This window comes from Poecilia latipinna, unplaced genomic scaffold (genome assembly GCF_001443285.1).
Source record: "Poecilia latipinna isolate Pla-1442-1.1 unplaced genomic scaffold, P_latipinna-1.0 Scaffold685, whole genome shotgun sequence".
Lineage (NCBI taxonomy): Eukaryota > Metazoa > Chordata > Actinopteri > Cyprinodontiformes > Poeciliidae > Poecilia > Poecilia latipinna.
Genome location: NW_015113301.1, coordinates 410,726 through 424,773, shown reverse-complemented (window position 1 = coordinate 424,773; position 14,048 = coordinate 410,726). Strand labels below are relative to the sequence as shown.

At 37.7% G+C, this 14,048-nt stretch overlaps 1 non-coding gene across 1 annotated transcript; it reads left to right on the top strand.

Moving 5' to 3' along the window:
- Window positions 1-13,380: 13,380 nt before the first annotated feature.
- trnat-cgu (transfer RNA threonine (anticodon CGU)) lies at window positions 13,381-13,452 on the top strand. The gene has a single exon. It is a non-coding gene; the product is annotated as a tRNA-Thr (tRNA).
- The last annotated feature ends 596 nt before the right edge of the window (window positions 13,453-14,048 follow it).

Sequence of the window (14,048 nt, the reverse complement as noted above, 5' to 3'; positions counted from 1 at the left end):
GGATGATGGCGCCTGGTTTGTAGTGACAGGTTCTGGTTCGCTAAAACAGATTTAAAATATTTTCTTCTTGTTTCTAATCAGAGGTCAGGAGCAGCAATCTGGATGTTCCTGGATCTCACCTTCTACTAAACGCAGCGGAGTGGATGCTGTGGCCGTTTCCTTGGTGTTACTGGATTCACACGTGTACGTTCCCTCTTGTTTTGATGTCAGATCTTTCAGTGTTAGATCTCCTTGTGATGAAACCTCCTTCACATATTTCTGCCACTCTGGTGTCGCCTGAAAATCTTCACCTTGGCTCTGTGTCAGGATCTTCTGACTGTGGTTGAATCTCCAGACGATCTGACCTGGAAGAGCGTCCAGACGCTGACACTCAACTGTTGCTTCGGTGAATGAAGAGTTTCTTTGAGCTAAAAGTAAATAAACACACAACATTTAACAGCTAAAGCCGTATATTCACATGAACTCCATCCTCTAGAGGGAACATTTCCACCTACCGTTCTCCGTTAAAGTAGCTTTCTTCTGGTCTTTGGTTGTGCTGATGCTGCAGGTTGCAGCATAATGAGAGCCGTTGAGGTTATAAGGTATGGAGCTGCTGATGCTGTAAAGCTCCGACTCAGTCTTTGATATTCTGGGTTTTTCTGGTGGATCATACTGGGAGCCGATGGTCCAGATGAGGTTGGGTTCAGGGTAGATCCCGTCTGAACTGCAGATGAGATTATTGTCCGACTTCCTGATGGTGACTTCCTGAATGGGAGCTGAAACAAACACATTTAAACCTGAGTGAACAGCTTCAGGTCAAACTGCCTCGATGCTGCAGAGCAGCTTCTAACTTATGAACCTCAGTGAGGTTGAACAGTTATTGTCTGTTTATATTGGATAAGTATTATCATATTCAGTTCCATGTTTAATTTATTTTTCTCTGCTTTTTGCATTTGAATGTAGTTTATTTTTGGAACCGAACATGGAGGAACTCTGACCATTCCATCTCAGTTCCTGTTTCTTAAATAAACGTTTCCAGTCTTTAAAGTTTTTCCTCCTGGATGATTTTTACTCATCCTCTGGTGATTCTCAGATCGTCTCAGACTCAACGCCGTTTCCAGTCACTCTGTTGGAGGAAATAAATAGTTTGGCATCTGGAAGGAAAAATCTAATTTAGACCAAGCTTGGTTCCCATGGAAACCACTTATTGGATAGTTTGAGTTACATCCAATGTATGTTTCTGTGGTTTAGACTGATTTACTGACAGTTTATTATTTATTTTGATGTTTGCCATGCCCTGTTGTCTGAGTATTATTTATAATTATTCACCCAGAAACTAAACAAATTGACAAATAAATCAGTTTTTCCAAAACTGTCAAAAGGCAGATGAATTACAAGAATAAAATCACAGACATAACTACAGTTTTTTATCTATAATGTCAATATTACAGCTATAGACAATGCATTTAGTCCTCCTAGGAACCATCAGCTGCAGAACAAAACTGGAACTGAAAGAATCTTCTGACCTGAGATATCTGAAATATTTCAGATAACCTGAGTTGCTCAGGGGTTTTGTCACAGTTTCAGGAAAGAATTACTTTCTGTTTTATTCTTGAAACACATTTTACCCATTAAAGCTTAATCTTCCTTTTTTGGTTTATTAGTAACTAATCACTGGCCGAACAGGAGGAAGGTTCTTAACTACCAGATGACTGTTCTCTGACCAGAAGAAGGAGTTTTCCTCTGATGTTAAAATTAAACTTTTCATCCTCCTTTTTCACTTTAACCAGTTAAATGTTGTAATTACACATTCTTCATGTGTCAGTCTTCACCCACATTAAACTTTAACTCCTCATGTTGTTTCCTGCTTTCGTTCTGAATTTTTAATAATCCTTGGTCTTTTATTTGGTCTATCATCTTAGACATTCCTGTCTCAATGTTGCTGTTGTTTTAATGAAACTTTTTGTTTGTTGAAGATTAGTAAATTTCCACAGTTTTCCAGTATCTGTCTGATGTTCAGCCTTATCTTCTAGCAGGTGCTGACCGAGGTCAGAGCGACGGGAACACAAATGTTTTTCTCTAAAACATAAAGTTTCAAAGTTGTTGCTGGTTCTCAGCAGTTACTGTCTAAACCTCTGGCTGACCGATGAGCTGCTCACTGGGCTGAATGAGGTTTTCTGCAGTTTGACAGCTAATTAACGTTACAAGATAATGAAATGTGATTTTGAGCTGATTATTGTTGATTTAGACGGAAATGCAGCCATTTAAAAACTGTTTCTACTAAAGTCAAGTTCTTGTGGCCATTTTTTTCATCTGAATCTGGAGAAAATGTCAAACCCAGTGAAACCAGCGACACCCAGAGGGAAAAACTAATTCATCTATATTAACTTTACCTTTGAAACATTTAAAACAACTCACAGGAACAAGTGTAGCACATGTAAAAAAAATACATGTATGTATCAAAATCATCTCTAAGAGACGTGAAGCAGGCTGATTCATGTGCTTGCTAACAAGCTAGCTTCTATTAGCAATGTCAGCTAGTGGAATATTTTCCTTGGATTTTATCTATTGAGTCTCTAAAGAAACACGTTTAATTACAGACGTGTTAAATCATCTGTTTAAACGATTAAATGAGAAACAAACTGTCAGAAGTGTAAACAAACAGTTTATGGCTTTCAGACACGCGGCAGCCATGTTGGATTGTGAGTGAGAGCTTAGTGAGAAACCTCCATGTTTTCACTGTCATTTCTGACAAAAAATTTACCTTTATGGGTTTTTTCCTACTTGGAAATGGTAATTATGACTCCTAAGTAAAAATAAAATTATTAAACTACACCTTTAACCAAACACTCACTTTCCCTTTTTGTGTCTATAAAAACATAGTAGTTAAAAATATTACTTTTTATTGTACTAATGGATCAAAAAGTGTATAAATGCTGTCCTGGACTTTGAATTTCTTTCTTTTTCAGTCTTATTTTAAATAGGACCTATTATACAAAATTCACATTTTGGATGTTTTTATGCTTCTAAAAACAGCCCAAGCTCTTTTTTGGCAATACGTTAATGTTTTTTAGCGTCTGGAAAATGAGCCCTTTCAAAAATCTCCAGATTATTAAGTCACAGTCAAGAGGCACTGCAGCGTCACCTAGCAACCCCAGCCGAGCCGAACCCGTTACCTAGCAACACAAGCAGAGCCACAGCACATTTGGTCAGCTGGTTCTACCGCTGTATTCGATGTACAATGGCTGCTGGACAAACAAGTGTTTTGTTGTTGATTTACCATCCAGAAACCACTAGCTGTGTTCCTGTTGGCTGTGCAGGAGGCTCCACATCTGCTTTTCAAAGATGTACATTTGTATAATAGAGCATTTGTTTGGGTCCATTTTCACATAATGATTGTAAAGGTTAAAATGTGGGCGTGGCCAGCAGCTTACATTGATTTAAAGTGACAGACGCCCTAAAACAGCTCATTCTGAAACCAGAGCCAAACTAAAGTCTCATTATCTAACAATGATTTTGTGCAAAAATATGCAATGACCATGTTTGGTAGTGACGTGCCATAACCTGTTGGAGGAAGTGTAATAGATCACCTTTAAAGGTCTTAACTGCACCTACTGACTGGAATGTAGGAATGTGGACTCACAGGTTTTAAGGTGTGTCAAAGATTAGCATGATGATGGACTTTAGTCTGTGAATCAGTCAGTCTGCATTAGGAAAGACTTGTTCAAACACAGAGTGTCTGAGGGAAGCAGGGTTTGAATGTTTCCGTACCATAAACCTTTAGCTGGATGTAGGTCTCCTTGTTTCCGTTGACGGTGCTGGTGTAGCACTGATATCTGCCTTCGTCCTGAACGCCCACGTCTTTCAGCCGCAGCGAGGCGTTGCCCCTGCTGAACTGCTCAGGGTCCAGCGAAGTCCGGCCTTTATACCGCTGGTTCTGCCGATCCAGCTGATCCCTGTTGTAGTAGAAGGAGTGTACCTGGATGTCCCCTGGCTTACGGATCCAGTGGATGACGATCTCATTGCCAGTATTAAACGAGCACGGCAGGATGCAGTCGGTTCCGAACTGGCAGGAGATCTCAGTGTCTGAAAACATGAAGGAGGAGATAATGGGGCTGGTTACAGTAAAACATCAACGTTTTTAAGGCTGAGCAACATCAACAGTGACATAAATGTCTGTTTCTACTTGTTCACTGTAGTTAGTTCACCCAAAGGTTTGACTGAAACCTTAATATTTAACTAGGCTGAAAAGATGCTAAACTAGAGCTGGAGATTCGGTAAAGATGAGGTCTTATAGATGAACAAGACCTCATGCCTTGTTGAGGAAAAACTTCTCCAGTTCAGAGTTGGCATAAGTAGGAATTCATGGTCACTCCTGTAAATGTTAGACACATGACACATTGATACTAGTACAGTATCAATGTGTGTTTTTACTCATTGATACTAGTAAAGGTATCAGTCAGTCACCTGACTCAGCTCAGGTGTTCAGGAAATGTCATAAGGTTTGAAATCCCCTGGTTGGTTTTGTTTCTTTTCATTTTAAGATTCAGCCTCTAAATTGGCAGTGAAGACCTGGAGGAAGACATGCAGCAAACATCCTGATGCTGGGAATCGAACCGACGACTGACATGATGCAGCCGCTCCACTTCTACTTAAACTTTTATTTTTCTGTCGTTACAACAATTCTGCTTTTGAAATTCAGTTTTTGCTTTATGACTTTCCTTTTTTCATTATTTATTGTCCTCTTAGCGCGTGCTCTCAAACTCTCTGTGTCCTGTATGTCCCTCTGCTTCAGCACACCTGGCTACCTGGTCAGCTGAGCTCTGCAGAGCTGGACTGCATGCTAACGGGGCCATTTCACCGTTTCATTCAATGTGTAGGTCAACGGAAACATTATGCAGGATTCTGGTCCTGCAGGCCTGCAGTGTGAGACCTCTGGTTTAGATGAATGGATCAATGATTTCTTAAGATGTGATACTTGAAACAGTTGATGTTTCCAAATGTACTTTGTTCAGTTTGACTGAACTGGAGTTATTTTCCAAAGAAACATTGTTTCTAGTCTCTGGACCAGTGGTTCTTAACCTGGGTTCGGTCGAACCCCAGGGGTTCGGCGGAGCCTCTGCCGGAGATAAAGACACACTGTGTAAAGTCGTGATGACGCCCCGCTTTGCTGCAGAGGATCACGTTATATTGCTGAGCCAATCAGAGGATCACGTTACATTGCTGAGCCAATCAGAGCTGTGGAGCAGCTCTGATTGAAGGAGCTCCACTCTCAGCATGGATTTGAACTTGTGTCTTTAATTACTTCAGCAAAACTCACAGTTTTTACCAAATTCTGTAGTTTTCGGTGTACATCTAAATCTGCTCCTTAGTCGCATCTTTTGGGGTCGCTACTGCCTCTAGTGGCGTGGGGGAGGTAACACGATTACCTTACTAAATCAGAATACCGCAAAGTCTTTATTATTTATTATTAATTTTTCATTCTCTTAAGAATGTAGAGCTAATTAAATGATCTAAACCAGACCTTAAAGTGGTTCCAGTTTCTCTCAATGGCCAACCTGTTGAAACTGAGGTACATTTGGGTCGTTCCTGGACACTCAGCTCAACTTTGCTGAAAACACCGACTATATTTTGAAGAACTGTTCTCAGAGACTCTACCTTTTAAGATGACTTAGTGATCTTGTCTATGTCTTGAATTTTGGGGAAAAAAATCATATTTTATTTATCGCCACAGAAGGGTTCAGTGAATGCGCATATGAAACTGGTGGGTTCGGTACCTCAGAAAAGGTTAAGAACCACTGAACTAGATATGCAGAACTGGTAGAAAATTTACCCCATTGTGGTTCTGCAAATACAAATATACATCATGATATTTAGATACTTAATTTATTAGAGAAATACTGAGAATAATTTGGTTTTTCCTCCATTTCACAACCTGTTATGATTCCTGCAGACGTTTAGCTCAGTTTTCCAGCTGTTTGTTGGAGTTTGTTTGCTCCTTGTTCTCCTCTGTGTTGTTACATCAGGAGTGTCAAAGTTCAAACTTGTAGAGCCACAAACCTTCTGCAAGTCATTCGTTTGATTCAGGTGAACTGGAGCAGGAATACTCTAGAGCTCTGTAGGAGTAACATTTCGACTTTTACAGCATTGTTTCTGTTCTTTACTCTGATTGGTTTGAATTATGCTACAATCTCTGATCTTTATCACTTCTGTCATCATTTACCAAAACTTCTGACACAATCATTACTGATTTATCATACTCTGTCATATAAAACCCATTAAAAGTGTGTGGTTGTAAAGAAAGACACACTTGGAGTGATTATTGATTATTTACCATGCACAACCAGAGCCAATCAGAAAACTAAAGTAAAAAAGATTGACAGATGGGTGGATGACGTGATCGTTAAAAGAAATGAAGCATTTCTTATGAATAGATAAGAATGTTACTCACCCAGTGTGACAAGAAAAAAACTGAAACTAGGCCTCCACCTTCGATACAACAAAACTAGTTTAACATTTTAAAGTTGAGCTTTTCTCTAAACCCCTTGTCCCTGACAGCTGTGACACATTTACAGAGATTAGATATGTGGACATTTATAGGTCAAAGGTTCATGTGTCTGAGTGACCAGCTTATGATTCCTGCAGTTATTTTTAAAACTTTATGCTGTGAAACTGTTTTCTACAGTTTCTTATCATCTGAAGGCTGAAAACATTTAGTTTAAATATCCTTGGGGTGAATAAAAACAAACTGTTTTTACTTTCCTTACCTCTGTTTCAAAGTAAAATCTACCATAACAACATGAAGATAAATATATAGGATCCAGAGATGAAAGAGCATAAAAGTGACACTCACCTCCTGTTGTAAAAGTCAAAAAGTTTAAAAATCCAAAAACCACAAAGAATCCGGAGGAGCTCATGTTGAGTCGTCTCTGCTCTCTGACCTGGTCTGACTGGAATGACTGACTCAGCAGCTGACAGCCTTTCATCTACATGTCTCCTCCCACAGTCTGTTTAATTAAATTTTAATCAAACTGGAGCTAACCTGGTGCATTATATTTTATTTGCATCATTTTATTTTATTTTCTCCACAAACTAAAATCTTGAGCTTTTTTCGATCATTATTGGACATTGGTCTAACACCAATGTGTGAAGACAGAGCAGACTGAGCTGTAACTGATAAGGTTCTATGTTTAGAGCCTGGAATGCCAGTCCACAGACGTCAAGCAGTATGACATGACTAACCCTGACGCTTCCACCCTGATCAAACTGTAAATAAGGAAAACAGAAGTATGGATAGTATATTTTTAAAATATAGAGAGGTTTAGGTAACTTGTTGAAGATATTTATTGTCATTATTGTAGATATTGGTAGTAGGATCCAATGATCAGCTGATTCCATATTTCATTACAGGTTGGAAGCTTTCATCCTCCAACACCGCTACGGAGCAGAAATACGTCCAAAAGTTTCAGACTCCTGTATTTTAAGAGGTTAATATCCTGGTTTGTTCATTATGATGCTGCATTGTGGTGCAGTTGGTAGCGCTGCTGTCCTGCAGCTGGAAAGTGTTGGTTCAAAGCCTTGTTTTCCTCCGGTGCTCTGACTTCAGCTATGCTAACTAAACTGATCATTCACAGTTTGAATCTGCACAGCTCTGTGCTATGCTAGCTGCAGCAAATCCAGGGGGAGGAAGGATGAGCAGCACCACATGAGACTGTGATGTGTGTTTTTTGATCTGGGAGAGGGAACATTAAATTTTTACTGCTAAAAATAATCTTTGAAAGTACAAAATTATTAATTTTGTAATTGACAGGGCCCCGCTTTGTTTTTTCTATGAACAAAAATAAATAATTAAATTGTGGAGGGCCCCCTGCTGGTCAGGGTCCCTACAATTGTCATCATTTCTCCCCCTATACCGAGCCCCTGCTTGGCGTTCACATATGCTTTCAATCTGAACCAGAGTTCACTTCAAACAGGCCAAGTCCGAGGTTTGGAGGACCAGAGTTCACTTTTTTGATCCGATTACATATTTAATATTCTATAAATATACATATTTATAGTGAGCTATGATATCATGACATTGTTTTATTCTCAGATTTCTTCCTTTTATTGCAGTATATTACTATCTTTATTTGTTTCTTTGTCTTTACTTAGGCTAAATCTTTAGCCTAATTAAAGATTTTGTTGTTTTTTTAAACTGACACTTGAAGTGTTTTGTTAATAAATCATAGAAATAAGTTGTTTTTGTTTATTCCGCATTGTGTGAAAGTTTTTTTGTATGAGAACGTCGGAGATCAAATTCACCCTTTCATCTATAACACCAGCCTGGTGTTCATAAAACAATAATTAACAGAGATTGAGAGTTTAAAGGGAGAGGTTAAAGGTAAATAACATATTTAGTTCCAGAGTCCAATTTTAAAACATGACAAACAGAAAAATCAAGAAAAGCAGCAGAATTAGAAGATTTAGCAGCAGGCGGTTTAAATTAGAGGAGCAAAAACCAGTTAGAGACATTTTCAAATTAAAAACCAGGAGAGACGAGCAGATGACTGTCAGATGAGTCCAAAGGGAAACTATAAAACTGGAAAATCATTAAACAAAACCTGAATCTTGATAAGACGACTCAAAACGCCAAAACCAAAAGTAATAATAATGAAACTCAGGTGATTCTGCATTATGAGCCGATCTTCTGCAGTTTTGCAGATTAGAAAATCTGTTCTTAAAAAACAATGAAGTCACAATAAAACTGATCCTGTTGGTTTTAATAAAAACTTTATTCATGACACGTTAAAAGGCAGTGAGGTGAGTTTTCATTAACATGTTTCAGGTGCAGAGAAACGTAAAAATAATAATAATAAAAACCCAGTGAAAACCAGTAAAAACCAATAAAACCAGTGAACTCTCCTCACCAGTCAGTGACCTCCTGGTTCATGGTCCAATAGAAAATTCATCCAGAGCTCAGGAACTGCTCTGAAAGTTAGACATGATAAATCAGGAAACAACTTGGCTCGTTTTAACTCCAGAAAACTATAAAAGTTTTAGTTCAAATTCGTGCTGGAAACTTTATCACAATCAGAAAACCAGCAGCAGAACTGGGAGAACTTTAATCCTGATAATCCAGACATGGATAAATCTGGTTGTAGTTCCCATCTGACTCTTCATCTACAAAACGTTCAAATATCCTCAGTTTTCTGTCATGAATCTGTTTCTGAGCTCATTCAGTTAAATTTCTGAATGAGTGAAAACACAGACAGATCTTTGGTTCCATGAAGTCTCTATTTCTGATAAAAATACAGCAAACAGAGTTATTATAGACCAGTCACAGGTTACACCTTCAGTATAAATATATAATATTTATCTCCTCTGTTAAAGATGAAAAATGTAGAAACATATTTTAATTTCATTTTAATTTGTGCCGATTTAATCAGGTGGGGTAAAAATCCCACAAAACATTTTATAATGTATTATTTAGTAATGTAATAATAATGTATAATGCAGTATGTATTCATTTTATTGGCCTGAAAATCAATGCAAATCAAGTGATTTTTATTCATTTATGTGTTTTTATGTGATCAGTGCTGAGGGGCATTTCTAACCTCATTTTGCTCTGAAGGCATTTCTGAGAAAACATCTTCCTGCCAAACTCAGAGGAAACGTTACAGTTTAAAACCACCGGATCTGTGCAAAACAGGACCCGCCGTGTTCATATGGGACGAGGTAAAGAGAGTAACAACCGCAGCAAACGGATGATCAATAAACACCAACTTATGACACTTTAACTGCGTCTGTGTGGTTTAATCAGCCAACGCTCCCTGTGACTCCTGTCAGGCACAGTGGAGGACCTGTGATGCTGTGATGCTTCTCAGCATCATCAGATTTCATCTTCATCAGGCCAGTGATCCAAAACAATCTTCTTCCATGTTTCCGTTGTCTTTAGATGGTAAATAACCATCAAATGAACATTCGACTGCAGAGTTTGAAGCTTTAAGAAAATCCTCTACAGTCTGAATTCGACTTTGATCAGATTTTATCCTCAACGGGAAAAAAATCTAGATTTATTCAGGATGGAGATATTTAGAGAGTTCCACTGGCAAATTATTTCTACTGATACCATGGGAAAAAGTGAAATAACCTGCCAGGAGAACTGGAACTTTTTTATCAATATTAAAAAATGGAAAGTTACTTATTGTTTACATTTGACTTATTTCATTAAGATATTTGCACTACAAACTGAACCAAAACTCTTGGTAAGATTTTCAGTTTTTGCAGTGTATGATACTGACTACTTATTTCCTCTCCACAGAACCCCAGTTTAAGCTCCAAACCTCCTGGTTCTCTTTGTGCCAGTAAATTTTCCCTACAGCTTCATCCTCCAGCAGAGTCAGGACTCAACATTCAGACTCTGTTTGGAGATTAGAGAAAAATAAATTCAGAAGTTCATTCAAAGATTCTCTGAAATCCCTGATGAGAGATTAAAAAGCAGCTTTCTGGGGCTTCACGGTCCAGTTTGAGCATCAGCAGTTTGAAAAGCAGCTCATCTTCTTCTGAAAGGCAGAGAAAAGTTTAAAATAAGGAAAATGTTTCAGTGTTCAGTTCGCCGTCAGTCCAGACGGTTTGAACTGCAGGAGAGTCCAGTGATGCTTCAGTCAGACAGCTGGTTACTGGGAGGCGTCTCCATCTGAAACACATCAAAACACGAAAATTAATTTAAAAACAGCAAAAAACATCAGTCAAGTTTTAAATGATCTGCTTGGTTTTGGTTGTTTTTCCATGTTTAAGAACTACACACTGCAAAAACACAAAATCCTAACAGTATTTTGGTCTAGTTTCTTAAGACAAACTAACTTAGAAGTAACTTTTCAGAAAGACATTGGAGATTGTTTAAGTCAATAGTTCCTTTTTAATCAAATTAAAGACTATTCCACTGACAGATTGTTTAACTCAAGACATTTTTCCCATAACTGCATAATCTGCTAGTGGAACCATTACTTATTAATCAATACTAGGGTATTATTGATTAAAACAATAATACTTTTTTCCACAAGATAAGATAGTTTTGTTTTGCACTAAGAAATTTGCTCTTAGTCCAAAACTAAACCAAAAATACTAGATAGTATTTTGTGGTTTTGCAGAAGAAATCTTGGTAAAAAGATTCATTTAAGCCTTTATTTTACAACATTGCACATCTATTACATTAATGTTTATCTATTTTCATAAAACCTAAATAATTCTGGTTTAATCTGACCACTTTATTCAAAACAAAATGACTGAAAATAATCTGTCTAAATTGATGTTTATTCACGTTTGCATCAGGCTACATTTGTTTTCTTAATGGACAGACACGGATGATGTAAACATAAGACTTTATAAAGTATAAAAATCAACTTTTAAGTCATAATTTCTCCATAATTCACCATTAAATAACAAACCACGTCATTAGAGGCTCTTAGAGCAACGGGTGGCTGATTACAGCAGCTGTCCGCTGGCGCCATCTGGTGGACGGTTTTTATTAATACGTGTTCAGTTTGTTTTTATGGAAACTGACTTTTGACCCTGTTCAGCTCCGTCTCTTCATCAGAATGACCTCTGGGCTTCTTGTCTCTCCCTGAAAGCGGAGGACACACACACACACACACACACACACACACACACACACACACACACACACACACCCACACACACACACACACACACACGGAGACACACACAGGTTTTATTTCAGCATCCAGTTAAAAATTAATAATTTACTAAAATCAATTAATTGCCTTCAACGTTAGAAAATAATTAAAAAAACAAACGTTTTATTAAAGACCCTAAAATTTTAAAATCACTTAAAGTTAAAGAATTAATTTGATCAAATTTAAAGGTATAAAATACTCCTCTCATTGTTGAAAATGTTTTTTTATTTTCATCTGTACCTTTGACCTTTACTGACTCAGTCACACTGACATGAACCAGTTAAAGTTTAACAAAAATGGAGAAATTATAAAATATAAAGTTAAGATACTCTGAGATGAAGATAAAGAATACAACTGATGAAGAAGATAAACGTTTAAAATTAAATTAAAATTAAAGTTTTCATCCCAGAACAGAATGTTTGCAGTGAAGAGACAGAAACTGTCATCTTCACATTTTCTCTGCTGCACCAGACAAACATTTGAAAAGCTGCTTTTACTGAAATTACAGGTCTGCCGAGACCAAATTGGTTTTTCCTCAAAACGGTGCAGCTGGCTGAATATTCTGGTGTTTTCAGTTAATTTGCTGTCTCACCTCTGAGCTTCAGGAAGGCCAGTAATCCTGCCAGAACCAGAACCAGACCAGCAGCCACCACACCCAGGATCCACCAGTAGGACGGCTTCTCCACCACGCTGCGCTGCCCTGCGACGCAACAGAAGCAGCTCAGAAACACAACGGGCAGCAAACTGGGACAAAACTGGGAAATACGTGATTTATCATTTTTCTTTTCAGCCCATCGAGGAACAGAGCAGCCAGGTCAGGGAGAAAGTCTCATCAGAAAACAACATCCAAGTTTTAAAGACTAATTAAAACAGAGATGTTGGTTAGAAGTGATGGGAAGATGGAGATAAATCCTGGAAAAATGTCTAGAGGATCATTTCTTCTTCTAAAAAAACCCTAAAATGTTCATCATCTCCAGCAGGATGCTTTATGTTCCAGCATATTGACATCATAGAATGGTCTAGTCAAAGTCCAGACATGAATCCAAATGAGAATGTGACGTAAAACTGTATAATTTTTGTTTTCAGAAGCTCTCCATCCAAATCCGAGAGGTTAGAGTCCCAGTTAAACAACAGTTAAACGATTTAAACTGAAGTCCTGAAAGGGGTTTTAATGTTTTTATCTTTTTGTTTTAATCTTTTTCAAAATCTCTTTCTCTCTGTTTATTCAATGTCACATGCTGTTTTTATTTTAATTATGTGAAGCACTTTGAAATGCCTTGCTGCTGAAATGTGCTATACAAATAAAATTTGATTGATTGATTGATTGATTGATTGATTGATTGATTGATTGATTGATTGATTGATTGATTGATTGATTGATTGATTGATCTGGCAACATGTTCACTCATGAGGGCTAAATGCAAGTGCATGCCACACTTTTCAGGTTTTTATTTTTATATGAAACTTCAGCTAAGAGCAACTTTCTGATAAAAAGTTTTACAGTAAACTGCTTTTAAAAGCTCTGAATATGTCAGAGTGATTCCTCTGAATAAATATTTTAAATAAAATTTGTTTTCATTCATCAACATTCTGACTCAAAGAATTTAAAGTCTTAAATATTTACTGACTAAATGAAACTTTTACATGATTTTTATGCATTTTTTTCCTTGAGCGCTTCTTGTTTTTGAACCTGATTCATTCATCTGTCAGCTCTGTGGCTTGTCAGGGTGTGGTGGCCAAGCGGTAAGGCGTTGGTCTCGTAAACCAAAGATCGTGGGTTCGATCCCCATCCATACCTGGACCAGCTGCTTTAGTTTCTCTGTCTGGTTGGGGAAAATGTTCTCCTGAACTTTAATAACCAACAGAAGAGCAGCCTGAGGTGAGGTCAAAGGTTAGTTAGAGGTTAGGTTTCTACTGGAACAGCTGTGGCTCAGTGGGAAAACTGACTCCGTTTACAGCATATTTACTTCTTTCATAGTAAATATAATATTTTTCTGATTAAAGCAGTTTGAACTGCCTTGTTGCTGAAATGTTCTGTGCAGTTAAACTTAATTTTAGGTTTTCTTTAGGTTGGAGAAAATCCACAATAAATTCAGACCAGGTCTCCTAATTCTAGTTTTTACTGTGATTTATATCCATGTTGAGGGGATTGGACAATTTTTCCTTATTTTTTTCTAATTGTTTAAAACATTTTTCTATCCGTACTTGTTGCAGTTAATCTGCCGGTACGGTAAATTTCAGGTTATTGTTAAAAGAAACAGTTATTTGTTTGAGCATATTTCCATTCTAAATCTTCCAAAATGAAGATGAAACCACCCAACAGTTAGTTCTGGACCCATGTTTAGTTGTTGCAGCATGCTGCGTTACCAGATGGGTCACCAGGGTCAGCGATGG